At 43.9% G+C, this 16,432-nt stretch overlaps 1 protein-coding gene and 1 long non-coding RNA gene across 3 annotated transcripts in view; one reads left to right on the top strand and one right to left on the bottom strand.

Annotated features, from left to right (window-relative positions):
* RBFOX2 (RNA binding fox-1 homolog 2) overlaps positions 1-16,432 on the top strand; it is a 1,097,056-nt gene that overhangs the window by 256,813 nt on the left and 823,811 nt on the right. Inside the window, exon 2 of one of the 2 annotated variants that reach the window (XM_063940334.1) lies at positions 3,854-3,926. The exons of the other annotated variant lie outside the window; for it this stretch is intronic. The gene's annotated coding sequence lies outside the window, so the exon portion shown is untranslated. The remainder of the gene's footprint in view (positions 1-3,853; positions 3,927-16,432) is intronic. 2 annotated transcript variants of the gene reach the window in all.
* Positions 1-16,432, bottom strand: part of LOC134958023 (uncharacterized) — a 291,797-nt gene that overhangs the window by 88,197 nt on the left and 187,168 nt on the right. The window lies entirely within an intron of this gene.

Here is a 16,432-nt window from a genome sequence, read left to right as displayed (position 1 = left end):
GCATATGTTAGTACATATGCGATCAGCATCGTGGCGCAGGGAGGCGATGGGCGGCGATGTACATTAGTACAACCCGCCCTGTGTGTCCACACATAGCTGATCACTCTGCCAGGTCCCTGCTCCCTGGCAGGGGCAGAGAAAGCTGGGTAAAAGGGTGCACATCGCAGTGCTGCCCTGTGAACTCGCCAGCCTGAGCTGGCGAGATTATCACAGGGCACACTGCTGTATTTTTTCACTTTTTTTTTTTTTGTAAATTTGGCCACATCACATTTCCCATTATAAGTATGGTGAATGCTATGTGGGTTACTAAAAAAAAAGTGAAAAAAGGGTTTGGAGCAGTTTTTCATGAAAACTGCTCCAAATGCCCTTTAATACATTCAGGTGATACTATAATGTGCAAAGGGTGTGAAAACACCCCTTTTCACATTATTTTAGTAAAAATAATGTTAATAAATAGACCCCATAGTCCCAAACACAGCTCCCCCCCCAGCATGTACAATTCCACACACAGCTCCCAGCACACAGTTACTCGTTGCTCATCCCCCACCCTCCCCCGCGCAGCTCTTTCCTACCTCTTTCTACTTGTGCATGGTTCATCCTGTCACTGTGAGGGGGCTCCGGCAGCTCATCCTCTTTGGGCGGCAGAAGAGACATACATGCAATGATAGCACTGCATCATCTCATTCCCACCGCCGCCAGCGCGATCAGAGGGGTACTTGTGGAGGAAGGGGACAAAGTCTAGTGCTGCCCGCCCACAGTAACATCTGGATCAGCCTATCAGGCAGTGTTGCCTGTGCAAAGTCTCCATGGCCAGGCAAAGTGGTCTGGAGGTGGCGGAACTGGTTCTGCCTCCCAATACAACTGACAGTTCCGCCCCGTTCCGGCCAACTTTGACCCTTGAGTATATGGAAGCATTTTTCACCCTTGTTTGCTCATAAAATGCATCAAAAGCCACAAGTCCATTTTCTCTTCATGAATTCAACACAATAAAACTGTTCAAGCTACTTGACACAAATTACAACAGCAGTTCCAGAATTGAAAATACATTTTGCATGTCTTTAAAAATAAAATCTATAACATTTATAGACAGCAAGATAACAAGTGTAAATACTGAACCCTCTGGGCCTAATTCAGAGTTGATCGCAGCAGCAAATTTGTTAGCAGTTGGGCAAAACCATGGTGGTCATTCCGAGTTGTTCGCTCGTTGCCGATTTTCGCTATACTGCGATTATCCGCTAACTTCGCATGCGCAAAGTTCACAAAGCGCATGCGCTTAGTTAATTTACACAAAAGTTAGGTATTTTACTCACGGCATAGCAAAGCTTTTTCATCGCTGTGGTGATCGTAGTGTGATTGACAGGAAGTGGGTGTTTCTGGGTGGAAACTGGACGTTTTATGGGAGTGTGCGGAAAAACGCAGGCGTTCGAGTTCCAAAACGCAGGAGTGGCTAGAGAAACGGGGGAGTGGCTGGGCGAACGCTGGGTGTATTTATGACGTCAAACCAGGAACGAAAAGGACTGAGCTGGTCGCAATGGCTGAGTAAGTCTGGAGCTACTCAGAAACTGCGGGGTAATCGTTACGAGAAAATTAGCGAAGCTTTCGTTCGCAATTCTGCTATGCTAAGATACACTCCCAGTAATCGGCGGCTTAGCGTGTGCAATGCTACCAAAAGCAGCTAGCGAGCAAACAACTCGGAATCACCCCCCATGTGCACTGCAGGTGGGGCAGATATAACATGTGCAAATCTAAATTGCAGTGTAAAAATAAAGCAGCCAGTATTTACCCTGTATAAAAACAAAATAACCCACCCAAATCTAACTCTCTTTGTACATGTTACATCTGCCCCCCCCCTCCCCCCCCTGCAGTGCACATGGTTTTGCCCAACTGCTAGCAAATTTGCTGCTGCGATCAACTCAGAATTACCCCCTCTGTTTGTTGCATGTAGGTTGTGGGCTGAACAAATTTGGGGATTTGCATTTTTAATATTCTGCTCTGTGACTGAAATACGAGGTTTAAAAGCACTCAAAGATCATGTAACAATAAGAAACCAATCTCTTAGCATAGCCATATTTTACTCTAGTTTGATTTCTCTGCACATTGTTTTTTATTGGAGTCATAAATGATTATTAGTAATTTGCACTTTAGATGTTAAAAGTTTTTTTTTCATAATTATTATTATTCATATTATTATAAAACGATTTCACTGCTACATGTACACTAGCACAAGTTTATTGAGTAGCCTTGTACCCAGTATGTCATTGTATATCCAGGGCCGAAACTAGGGGGGGGCTAGGGGGTCACGTGCCCCGGGTGCTGGGCTGTAGGGGGCGCTAATGAGCCCAGTTCTCCTGTATGAATTGAATACTAGCTTCCGCTAGCTCCCCGACAGCTACTGACCTGCTGTAGGGAGCCAGCAGCACTAGACGCGGCTCGTCTGTGTTCCGGGATGCGGGCGCAGGCACATCGCGCATGTGACGTCATGACGCCGCACGCGCACGTGCATGTGGCGTGACGCGCGCACCCGGCTAGAGAGAGCACGGAGCTGGAGGCGGGAGTCTCTGGCGCCGGCGGCCGCGGCTAAAATAGCAAATCCTGGCTGCAAAAAAAGTAGGTGCGTGCTGCGGGCGGGCGGCTACATCCACAGTGTGGACCACTGGCTGCAGAGTACTGGGGACTTAGTTAATAAATATACACTGACTGGCTCACTGACATGTGACATTTTTTTTAAACCAGTATCCCACATTAATATATATATATATATATATATATTATATATATAAAATATATTTTATATTATATATACAGTATGTGTATCTATATGTATATATATTATACTGTATATGTATATATGTATATGCATATATATATATATATATATATATATACATACAGAATGATCCGGCACTCCAGCAGGCCCTCGGCTGCAAATGCTGATGTGCTCACGGTGCCTTCCTCATGGACACAATAGCCCCCAATGTAGCAAGCAGATGGAGGCGGCATTCAGAGACTTTTCAATATTAAACGTGAACAAGTTTAATGGTGCATCTACGTTTCTGAGCCGACGGGGCTACGGTTCCGAAACGTACATGCACCATTAAACTTGTTCACGTTTAATATTGAAAAGTCTCTGAGTGCTGCCTCCATCCGCTTGCTATATATATACATTTATGTCAGAAGGGCCATCGTTCATGGTTGAAAGATGTCTGAAAGGGCAAAGTGTACAGTTGTGGGGTTTTCTGTGTTTTGTATTTATTATTTTATTTATTTATGTTTTTATTTTATTTTTAATTTGGTGGGGGGGGGGGGGGGGGGGGCGCCAAATGACTGCCTTGCCCCGGGTGACAGAAATCCTAGTTTCGGCCCTGGTATATCCCATAGCACACCTACCTCTCCCAGAAGGTCCAGAGATCAAGAGTGGGTGGATCTCTTGGACCCTGCCCACTACCTACTGAAGCAGGCAGGATGGGACGATAATACCGGGAATCACAGGTCCGTATAGAAGAGCCAGGACTGATGCGTTTTGCGTCATTTTATCCCAGCCCCCTTCCTGTGGACCCATGATTCATGGGGTGTTGCTACATCAGGGAAAGGGCCTAATGATGTGAAAATACTGATCTGTCCCCGGAGAGGTCATCTAGATCTCTAGAAATTAAAAGTCGGCAAGTATAGCCCACATTATAAGATTTTATACAAAGTCAGCACCTACTCTATGTGACTTTTCCGGCTTTTTATAAATCTATATATAAAGAATTATAAAGAAAATAACTTTTGTGGCCACCCAATGAGTGGCATATTTCTGACTCTAGTTTTAGGAGCAGAATATAACTATATTTTATTGCTTTTTGTCTTCTAGCACTTTGCTTTTATTCTTGCAGCCACATGAATTATATGTCACTTGAGGGCTGGTCCTCTATGAGCTTCTCACGGTAAACATTTTTGTAATATTTCACAAATGATGGTCATTTTAAATCGCAGTTAGAAATGTATGTAAACAGGGCTGTCTTTGCATTAAAAATCATCCGTAGCACACAAGCCTACCTCAGTAACAGCATGCAGCTTCTGGAGACCACATGACATCGTGAGAGATGGACCTGCTCTGCCTCTGATTGCCAACCATGGACAGATACATGGGGAGATGTATAAAGAAAGATAAAGTGGAGAGAAAAAACAGTACCAACCAATCAGTTTTTTACATTTTTCAAACATAGCCTTAAAATGGCAGGTAGAAGCTGAATGGTTGGAACTTTATCTCTCTCAACATTAGCTTTCTTTGAGGTTTGATACTGTACATCTCCCCCAGAGACTTTTAATTAGGAGTGAAGAGAAGATTTTACAATTAATATAGATTCCTGCATTCTCCTATTTCTAAGTCTATACTCATGAGTCATAATACAAATTTAACATACAAGTGTATATCATTCCTAGTTTTAAAATACGTACTCTTGGCCTAGAGGGCACAGAAGGTAGAAGTGCGGCCACTGAGCTCCAGAGCCTGACTCCCTGTAACATCCTTAGAGCGGTGACACAGCAGGTCACACCACTGTGCCCGCACTACTAGCGGGCCAGCACACTCCGGGCAGCCGATCAGTGGATGTACGGAGCTGAGGGACACGGTTACCGGCTCCCGCACGCCATGGCCTACCTGACGGGAAGGAGACGCGGCCTTGAGTTTAGAGCTTCGGTCCGGACCTCCTCATCCACCCGCTGGCCGGTGGGCTTTAACATCCGGAGACTCCCCAGAACCCGGAGGGGGCCTCAGAAGGCTGCAAACACTAGCCAGTGGTGGGGCTCTCGGCTGAGAGCCCTGACAGTGCTCATCTACTCCCAAATGCAGCTGCAACCAATTTTCTATGGTAAGCTGTAACACCCCCCTCCCTTCTGTTATCTTTCTGGCTCTGTTATTCTCTCCTGGGGACTGTACTGCCTCTGACTGCCGGATACCCCCTACTCTACTTTACTCCACCTGCTTGTATTGGATGTTGGTGGGTGCAGGGAGCAGTGGATAGGGGTCACTATAAAGCCATCCCTGGCTCTGATAGCTGTTGGCGGGCCAGGCTATTTGGAGTCTTCAGTTTAGGAATAACACAGTTCACCTACATTTGCTTTCAACAAATTTCCCTCTCTTCACCACTGTGCTAATTATGGATAAGTAAGTGGCCAGGCCTGCCAGAGGCACTAAGGGGGGCCAAACGGGCAAGGGTCGCAGCAGCGCCACGCCATTTTCCGCATCACCCGCCTCTCCCATAAATCGACGCGGCGACATTGATATAGAACAAGCCTATGATGATGCTCCTCCTGCCGTCGCTGGCTCTCTCACCTCTCAAGAACTGACCACCCTTCTCGCTTCACTTTTGGACCAGAAATTAGCACCACTTAAAGATTCTATCGATTCTGCACTCATGCAACTCACGAAACACGATCAAAGTCTCTCTGAAGCGGAACAACGCATATCAGATTTAGAAGACGAGCTTACAGCTGCTAAAGCCACTCTCTCTGATCAGGAGAAATCAGTCTTGTCCATTGCGGACAAACTAGAAGATTTAGAGAACAGAAATCGTAGAAATAATGTCCGCATTATCGGACTTCCTGAATCCGTCAAATATACAGACCTCATGTCTCTGGTTTCTGAGTGGCTGCCACAAGAATTGGGCTGTGTTCCGACTGGTTCATCGTTCTTAGTAGAAAGGGTGCATCGGGTGGGCCCTGATAGACAGGCTACTAGGGATCGCCCTCGCCCTGTAATATTGCAGATCTTGAATTATGCCGACAAAGTGCATTTGCTGGAAGCTTATCGTAAACATGCTGATCTTCGTTACCATGGTGTAAAGCTATTATTATTTCAAGACTTTTCATACTTGGTGGCTATGAGACGATGTGCATATGCCCCGACCTGCAAGAATTTATTTGATTTGGGATGCCGCTTTTCATTATTGTATCCTGCAAAACTTTGTGTTTTTCACAAGGGCAAACCACATTTCTTTGATTCGCCACAGGCAGCCAAGAACTTTGTGGACTCGTTCTCCTCAGGATCCTCGACACTTAGATCAGACGAAGATTGAAGATGTGTAGTATTGTTTGTATTGTTATCTCATCACCCTTTTTACATTCAGGTCTTCCAGTTTTCTTTTAAGTTTCACGGCCTCCATTACCTATCTCACTCTGTCCGGCATAGTGTGGCTGATTGTGAGATGTAGTTATACTGCAACTGAGTTTTATTTTTTACTTTCATTGCTGCAGATTTTGCTATATATATGGTTTCACACTGTTTTATTGTTTCATTATCATCGCTGTTGGATTGCTAATATTATGTTATTCCATGTTTTACTCTCACTTTTCCTATCCCGTCTCCTCTGGTCCTGCTATTATTATCCTAGATATCGGCAATCTGACGGATTGCCCTCATGGGTTCAGAAAGTTATAAGACGTTTTGGATATTGATTGTTTGGTTTATTGTTTTTGATTTGTGGCATTTATGTACGGGTTTGGCAAGATGCTCTGGGTACTCATATTACTTTTCCCTCCCACTCGCTGGGACGCGCTGGATACGACTGTTTACCATACTCATGATAATTTTGTGGCCTAGAGTAGGTATTGGATAGTATGGCTGCTCACACTGACAGCTCCACTAGGACTCAATCCTCTTTAAAATTTCTCACTTGGAATGTGGAGGGATTAAACTCCCCTATTAATAGACGAAAAGTATTGTCACATTTAAAACGCTTTAAACTGGATATTGCATTTTTACAGGCGACCCACTGGGATATAAAAGAATAAATAATCACCTGCGCTCCTTGCTTAAAATCAGGCTGCTAAAATCAAACGTGACTTACACCAATCACTAAAACACAATATAAACACAAAAACAAAATTCCTGCGCACTGATCGAGGGTATAAGACACTCTGTTAGATGTCGATACGTGTAAAACCCATCTAGGTTTAGCGTTTAGAGTAGATCCAAAAGAAGTCTCAGTGAGGTCAATTTTAAAGACAGTTAATATTCAAAAATTCTACAGTCAGTTCTTGTACTGATCTCCCTTAATTATAGAAGATCAGACCAATAATTTGAAGCAACGTCCCAATAGAATGATTTTTCCAATAAATTTTTTTTGATAGTCAAATGTAAATTCTCTTATCTGGTCTCATCCTGGGCCCTCCAACCAATTAGAAAAGGTAAACGTGATAAAACTTGTATTCAGTCAGCCCCACCGTTTTTCAATTCTTTGTCTCTGTCCTCAAGAAATGGTACATGAAAGACAAATAATGGGGAATCATAGTGCAGACTTATATAAGTTTATTTAGACACGTCTACAATTAAAAGACTTAGCATGCGTACCCTCAGTGACCTTCGGTGGAAGGCACAGTAATAGGCGTATAGGGGTAATAAAGAAGCTTCCCCTATTAAGCTTTACCTTCACCGAGTCCTGGGCCGCAGGAAACACCAATGCGTTTCAACTAACAAAGTCATCAAACCCCAGCAGCGTGCCGACGATCTCTTTATCGCTCTTCATCATATAAAAGATCTTAACACCCTTAGGGGACCCTGGGTGGGAGAATTTAAAACTGCTTCATTTACTGCAAAACGTAGGGGGGGGGGGGGGGGTTTGATCTTATTTAGGAAACACTTGCCATACACAATCAAAGATACATGGCCTGATCCAGACAGTTACTGTCTTTTTCTAAAACAATCACTTCTGGGCTCCTTATATACATTAGCGGCGCTTTACGCACCGACAGGCTCGACTAGACCGTTTTTTACAACTATATATTAAAAATTGAAGGAATGGGCGGAAGGAGAATTGTTGCTTGGTGGCGATTTTAACTGTGTTCTCTCTAGGGGCCTGGATCGTTCCTCTGGTCGGGGGGTGGAGGGAGATGTCTCCTCGTTGACCTTTTTGAAAGATTCTTTAAAGTTATGTGATCCGTGGAGATGCCAACATCCAATTTCACGGGAATATACTTTTTACTCTCACCCCTATCATACTTCTTCTCGCATAGATATTTGGTTACTTTCTGACTCACTGTATAGTAGGGTAGTGGACTCAGGTATAGGCCCCATTGCGCTTTCAGACCATGCACCGATTTGGGTAACCCTATCTGTTAAAGATCCCCTGATTACTTCTTATAATTGGAGATTCCCTGCCTACCTTGCCAAGTCTACTGATTTTCGTAACCACCTGACAACTGCTTTCTGTAATTATGAACAAGATAATGCAGGTCATTTAGATGATATTCAGCTGTTTTGGGCTGCGGCAAAGCCTGTAATTAGAGGTCAAGTGATGGGTACGTGACCAGGAAACGGAGAAAACTTTCAAAAATTATTGAAGATCACAGTAAATTGTTGACGACAGCTTACGATGCCATGTTGCAGTCAGACTCTATAGCAGCCGTGGCCAACCTGTGGCTCTTGAGCCGCATGCGGCTCTTTCTTTATTCAAATGTGGCTCCCGACACTCAGTCACCTGACCACAACAGATCCTGAAAACAGGGATTGAAAACTGAGGGAGCCAGATACTGGGCTGTAGTGATAAAGGAGGGTGCTGGCTGGAGTGACACAGGAGGGTGCTGGTAAGAGTGACACATGGGGTAGCTGGCTGGAGTGACACAGGAGGGTGCTGGTAAGAGTGACACATGGGGTAGCTGGCTGTAGTGACACAGGAGGGTGCTGGTAAGAGTGACACAAGGGGGAGCTGGCTGGAGTGACAAAGGAGAATCCTGGCAGGAGAGACACAATGGGGGGCTGACTGGAGTGACACATGGGGGAGCTGGCTGGAGTGACACAGGAGGGTGCTGGTAAGAGTGACACATGGGGTAGCTGGCTGGAGTGACACAGGAGGGTGCTGGTAAGAGTGACACATGGGGTAGCTGGCTGGAGTGACACAGGAGGGTGCTGGTAAGAGTGACACATGGGGTAGCTGGCTGGAGTGACACAGGAGGGTGCTGGTAAGAGTGACACATGGGGTAGCTGGCTGGAGTGACACAGGAGAGTGCTGGTAAGAGTGACACAATGGGGAGCTGACTGGAGTGACAAAGGAGAATCCTGGCAGGAGAGACACAATGGGGGGCTGACTGGAGTGACACATGGGGGAGCTGGCTGGAGTGACACATGGAGTTGCTGAAGTGTATTATGTGAATATGGCTTTTTCAATATATTTTATGTGGATCTGGATTTTTCAATTATTTTATGTGGAAGTGTCTTTTTCAATGTATTTTATGTGGATCTGCCATTTTCATTGTCTTTTATAGCAGGCACAAGGTCACACCCCATTTTTGCACACTCGCCTTCGGCTTGATGTCGGCTCTTTGATGTACCTAACAAGATTTTTTGGCTCTTTGTCTCTGACTGGTTGGCCACCCCTGCTCTATAGCCTCTCGACAACATTACTTAGATGCTAAACTCTCTTATGATACCTTATGTACTGAACAGGCCCAATTTGCCCATGATGTCCAGCGTAGTAAATATTATTATGGGTGCAATAAGTCGGGGAGACTACTTGCTAACCTTGTACGTTCCCATAACGCCCCTTCTTGTATATTGCAAATAGACCCTTCAAATGGATCCCCAGTTACTTATCCGTCTGAGATATTTAATTATTTCAGGGATTATTACCAGCTGCTATATACCTCTCCACCTGATTATCCATCTGAAGGCGACCAATTCCTTTCTAAGGCGGAATTGCCTATCCTTACTGAGGAGAGAGATTTATTGACTGCACCAGTAACCGATGTAGAATTATCTTTTTTGATCAAATCATTAGCTAGAAGTAAATCCCCAGGTCCTGGTGGTTTTGGAGCAGAATACTATCAACACCTTTTAGATCATTTGTTACCCCACATGGTTACTTTGTTTAATTCCTTGCTTTCTGGAGAACAACCCCCCTCAAACTTCACTGAGGCTAGTATTGTAGTATTCCCAAAACTGGGCAAAGATCCTGCACAGGCCCAGTCCTATAGGCCCATTTCTCTATTAAATCAGGACCTGAAACTCTTTACTAAACTATTGGCGCAACGTAAGCAGAGTTTTCTCCCTCGGATATTGCACCCAGCTCAAAATGGCTTTGTGAAGGGCAGAACTTCGGTCCACAATGTGCGTATGTTGGTAGCGGTGTTGCATCGTTATCAATTAAACAACAAAGAAGCCATCATTGTCAGCTGAGATGCTGACAAGGCTTTTGATAGGGTTTCCTGGTCGCATATTTCATGTATACTTCATGCCCAATAATTTGGCCCGGCATTTATTGGTGTTTTTAATATGTTGTACTCACATCTGATGGCTTATTTAACTATTAAAGGACTAAATTCGTCACCTTTCCCATTGTCTAGAGACACCCACCAAGGATGTCCCCTCTCGCCACTGTTTAATTTGGCACTTGACCCATTGATTCGCGTATTCTGTAAGGACAATACGTGGCAAGGTGTTAGATTAGGCATTTCGGAGATTAAAGTATCGGCCTTTGCAGATGATCTGCTTTTGTATTTTAGTAATCCAAAACAAGCCCTCCCCTCCTTACAACATGTTTTGGCAGATTTTCAATTGATATCTGGTTTCACTATTAAGTTTACTAAAACAGGAGTTTTAGTTTTACATATTATGGCTAAATCTGGATGGGGTAGCTGCTTTCCTTTTCATTGGGCCCAGGATCATCTCTTATATCTAGGTTTACGATTTCCCAGTAATCCTACCAATATATATACTGTTAATTATACCCACTTTGTCACTCAAATGTTGACAGATTTTGAAAAATGCAGACATCTGCCGTTATCGTATATTGGGAGATGCCATTTATTTAAAATGATTTCTTTCCCTTGGTTTCTATATCCAGTCCAGATGCTGCCATTTTTATTGAATAAAAAAGATGTTGCCACTGTCAATTGATCCTTATCCAAATTCATATGGGCAGGCAAACGTCCTCACATTTCACTTTTTAAACTGCAACAGCCAGTATCCTTGGGAGGTATCAATCTTTCCAACATACAAGACTATGCAATAGCTTCTAATCTGAGATATGCACTGGACTGGATAGGTGAAACATCTGCCTTTGTTAATTTGGATACTGAATGAGGCTTTCTTATCAAGGGCTCTCTGATTTCCATTCTACACTCCTCTCCACTTTCTCTTCCTATAAAGGTTAAAGGTAACCCACTGCTGTGCACTCCATGTATGGCATGGCGTATATCACGTAAACGTTTAGGATTGTCCTTTATTCATACAATATTCTCACCGTTATTACATAATAGTGATTTTCAATGGGGTGACCCTCAAGCGATTTTTGAGACTTGGCATCTTCATGGACTTCGATTAGCATATCAATTGATGGATGATGGTCTCTCCACCACCCACACCCTGGAGAGACTCAAGGTGTTATTTCCTGATATCCAGATTCCCATATTTGCTTATTTCCAGGCCCGTAGTTTTGTAACTAGACTGTTATCTGAGCTAACCCATTCAAATCTTTCTCTGGTATTTGATGTTTTGATAAAAACCCGTTTAGGTACCTCCTTCCCTATCTCTTTATTATATGAACAGATTAGGAAGAAAATCGACCTCACTACCTTATCGACAGGTATGGTAAAGTGGAAAGACTCCTCCCCTAATATCTCATTACAAACTATTGTTACGGCCTCGACCAAATTGAATAAACAGTTACTCTCATCCTCGTTTGCTGAAATGCAATTTAAAATCGTTAATCGAGCGTACTATACTCCTAAACTGAGATTTCTAACTGGAGTGGCAGAGGACTCCAATTGTTTTAAATGTTGCCTCCCCGACGCTGACATTCTCCACTGTATCTAGTCTTGTTCAGTGGTTCATGCTTTTTGGACCACTGTTCAAAATGATATAAACAATGTCCTTGACATTTCTTTCACTATAACGATGCCATGGGCATTATGGAATTACTATACTCAACCTCCATCCCCACAACATTCTAAAGGCAGTACACTTCTACTTGCTAAAATAGCAGCAGTGGCTAAAAAAACTATTTTGTCTCAGTGGATACACTCTACCCCCATTGCTCTTTCTCTTATGTTACTGAGATTGGCTTATGCTTACAGGATGGAGTGGATAGACTGTTCTTTGGATTTAGAATCTCAACCGCAATTTTTTTAAATATTTGGCTGCCCTATGTACTCACATTATCAACTGAAAAGAAGGACATCCTTCGAAGTACAGTACATCTCACTTCTTGATATAACTTAACTACACTGGAGAAAGGCTACCTACCTTTCTAGGTAGAGATTCATTTAATGGGCTATAGATACCCACATTGAATCAGTCTACTCGCTGTATCCTACTATATGATTTTATTTTCTAGGCCAAGGAATGTTCTCAATTGATCCTGTATAACCCTTTCTTTTGATATTTTCATATTTATGTGTATGTCTCCATTTATATATACACTTCCCATGTCTTACTATGGAGCTTTAGTTTCCTTTTATGTGCTATCGACTTGTCAACCTGTATGCGAAAATGTACTCAAATCATTTGTATTGTTTGTATTTTTCAATAAACATATTTGAAAAAAAAAAAATGTACTCTTCCTGCAGGAAATTCAAACTCCAGACAACATGTGCTATATCCACAGCTATCTGTAGTATAATGCATGCACCATGGTAATGATAACTTACATATTTTTACACAGTCATTACAAACTAAATTGCAGCTGTGATTGCATTTGTGTGCATCTATGAATAAGGCCTTTAATCCCCTTATAGTCTTATACTTAATCATGTAATTTGTGTGCACTAGTCAATAATTACTTTCATTTAATATTCTCATGTATTTAAACACACATGCTATGCAGGGGATTTGAACTAACAACCTCATGTATTGTAGTCACTTAACACATGATCACCTGTGATACATGATACCTGTATAGCAAGGCTTGTGAATGAAACTGTATGTAAACTAGCTGTACTTATTAGCTTAGACCACTGCAGCTAAGCAGATCTATGTAGTGGTGCACCTGCAGGGTAGTTGGGGCTTAAACTAGGTACACACTATACAATTATCTAACAGATAATCTGCCAGATCTGGTTGGTTGGAATTAAAATTTGGTAATGGATGAGAGCAAATGACAATCGACCATTTGCTCCCAAACACTGGAAAATGGACAAAAACTGTCAGTCACCCAAGTTGGTTAAATTTGTGTTTAACTAATTTGTATGAACAACAGGTTTTGTTCGTTTTCCAGTGTATAGGAGCAAATGGTTGATTGTCATTTGCTCTCATCCATTACCAAATTTCATTCCAACCAGCTAGATCTGGCAGATTATCTTTCATACCCCTAATTTGTCAGACCAGGCCATGGATTTCTGGGGAAGTGGGGACCCCCCCTCCCAATAAAGGGGGTCCACTCCAGGGCACCCAAGGCCAAGGCTGAAGCTTGGGACTATCCCTGGCACCCCTGGGTTGTGGGTGCTGAGTTGATAGACCATTTGTAAAAGATAGAATATTGTTTTTTACAGGAGGACTACAGGTCCCAGCAAGCCTCCCCTGCATGCACACCAAATGTTTTAATACTGTACTAACCAGCACCCTCACCTGGAGGGTGTTTGCCTTTAAGCTCTTTTACATGGCTGCCGCCCATCCAGGACTTCCCTGGCACCTTCAATCTTCAGGAGTTCTTTATTGCTCCTCCTCCACCGTCGGACTCACACCCACTGACTCGTGGCTAATATTAGCTGGACCTAGGGGTTGATTGGCTGTAATGGGAAGCCTTGTCTGCCACAGTTATGCACACCGCTTGCTGTCGAACTCTGCACAGGTAAAGTTTCCTGTCTAGCAACATTGCTACCGGCTGTCCTACCCTCTGCTGAGTCCCACAGCAGTGGCGGACAGTGCCAGGATCCCTCCGGATCTGCACTGCTGCCACGCTGATAGTGTGCAGGGCTGCTGGAACAGGAGATCGGACTCTTGTTCCAGTCTCAGCAGCCTACACACTACAGTATCTATCAGCTGGTCAGTGGTTGCGTCTCCTAGTTTTTAAATATGTTTAAAAACCAGGAGACCCGACAGGCGACCAGAATCCGGTGTGCGGGTTGGGCTGCAGAGGGTACACACTTGTCCATTGTCGGGCAAACCGGTCAGTTGCGAGTCGGATCTCCCGAGGATTGGGCAAGTGTGTACCAAGCTTAAGAATTACAGCTAGCTTACTTATAGTTAGTATTTTAAGACTGGAAATACAGGAGCAAGTAGTTCAAGTGCAGGGACTGGCTGGGCAGTGGGGCAGGGTGCCATCTGCCCCCTGGGCCAGTGCAATTTAAGTGTTCCAGGACCGCCTGACTGTGGAGGCAGGCAGGGATTGCTCCTGTAGATGGGCCAATTGATTGAGTCTGCCTTCCAAAGGTTGAAAATTGTCAGCCAGCCCATGCTCATGTGTTAAGTGTATGAAAGCAGTAAATGAGGTGGTAAATTAAGCTCCCCTGCATTGAATGGTGAGAATTTTGTTTTAAAATACAGGAGGGGAGAGTTTAATTATTCTTGATAAGGTAAGCATATGCCCTGTCCCTTGTGGCTAAACTGGCCACAGGAGGTTGCTGAGAAACATCTCATATGTCAGCAGAAAACAAGTGTGCCAAGCACAGAGGTACACTCCTAACCCTCCTTTTCCCCGTGTGCGTCTCTTATCTGCACAAATGATTTGTTCCCATTCAAAATTGCAGGACTTTCTTCGGGCAGAACCCATTCTGTGGAAAGCCCTCCAATGCACAATAAGACTCTCCTCTAGCCTCCGAATTTTCAAGCGTTCCCTGAAAACTCACCTCTTCAGGCAAGCCTTTCAAATTCCTGAACCGCCCACACAACATTCAGAAGCACTTATATCTAATTGCAATCCAACTGCAATCTGGTCGGACTGCTACAGTATGCTATACTTTAGATAGTGCCTATCCTTGTTTATCCTTCCAATTTCCCAATAGATCGTAAGCTTGCGAGCAGGGCCTTCCTACCTCTATGTCTGTCTGCTATTACTTAGTTTGTTTTAACACTGTTGTTTCCAATTGTAAAGCGCAACAGAATATGCTGTGCTATATAAGAAACTGTAAATAAATAAAATCTAATATCATAATATCATAAAGTACTGACTGACGGGACAGTTAGGAGACATTTGTAATATGCAATTCTTTTATTACTTTATTTAAATAATTCTATATCCAGTCATTGTTTAATTTTTTTTTAAGTTTATATTAGAGATGAGCGCCGGAAATTTTTCGGGTTTTGTGTTTTGGTTTTGGGTTCGGTTCCGCGGCCGTGTTTTGGGTTCGACCGCGTTTTGGCAAAACCTCACCGAATTTTTTTTGTCGGATTCGGGTGTGTTTTGGATTCGGGTGTTTTTTTCAAAAAACACTAAAAAACAGCTTAAATCATAGAATTTGGGGGTCATTTTGATCCCAAAGTATTATTAACCTCAAAAACCATAATTTACACTCATTTTCAGTCTATTCTGAATACCTCACACCTCACAATATTATTTTTAGTCCTAAAATTTGCACCTAGGTCGCTGGATGACTAAGCTAAGCGACCCTAGTGGCCGACACAAACACCGGGCCCATCTAGGAGTGTCACTGCAGTGTCACGCAGGATGTCCCTTCCAAAAAACCCTCCCCAAACAGCACATGACGCAAAGAAAAAAAGAGGCGCAATGAGGTAGCTGTGTGAGTAAGATAAGCGACCCTAGTGGCCGACACAAACACCGGGCCCATCTAGGAGTGTCACTGCAGTGTCACGCAGGATGTCCCTTCCAAAAAACCCTCCCCAAACAGCACATGACGCAAAGAAAAAAAGAGGCGCAATGAGGTAGCTGTGTGAGTAAGATAAGCGACCCTAGTGGCCAACACAAACACCGGGCCCATCTAGGAGTGTCACTGCAGTGTCACGCAGGATGTCCCTTCCAAAAAACCCTCCCCAAACAGCACATGACGCAAAGAAAAAAAGAGGCGCAATGAGGTAGCTGTGTGAGTAAGATAAGCGACCCTAGTGGCCGACACAAACACCGGGCCCATCTAGGAGTGTCACTGCAGTGTCACGCAGGATGTCCCTTCCAAAAAACCCTCCCCAAACAGCACATGACGCAAAGAAAAAAAGAGGCGCAATGAGGTAGCTGTGTGAGTAAGATAAGCGACCCTAGTGGCCGACACAAACACCGGGCCCATCTAGGAGTGTCACTGCAGTGTCACGCAGGATGTCCCTTCCAAAAAACCCTCCCCAAACAGCACATGATGCAAAGAAAAAAAGAGGCGCAATGAGGTAGCTGTGTGAGTAAGATAAGCGACCCTAGTGGCCGACACAAACACCGGGCCCATCTAGGAGTGTCACTGCAGTGTCACGCAGGATGTCCCTTCCAAAAAACCCTCCCCAAACAGCACATGACGCAAAGAAAAAAAGAGGCGCAATGAGGTAGCTGTGTGAGTAAGATAAGCGACCCTAGTGGCCGAC

This window comes from Pseudophryne corroboree, chromosome 9, assembly GCF_028390025.1.
Source record: "Pseudophryne corroboree isolate aPseCor3 chromosome 9, aPseCor3.hap2, whole genome shotgun sequence".
Classification (NCBI taxonomy): Eukaryota; Metazoa; Chordata; class Amphibia; order Anura; family Myobatrachidae; genus Pseudophryne; species Pseudophryne corroboree.
Note: the sequence above shows the minus strand (reverse complement) of the source record. Positions and strands in the feature narration are given on the sequence as shown.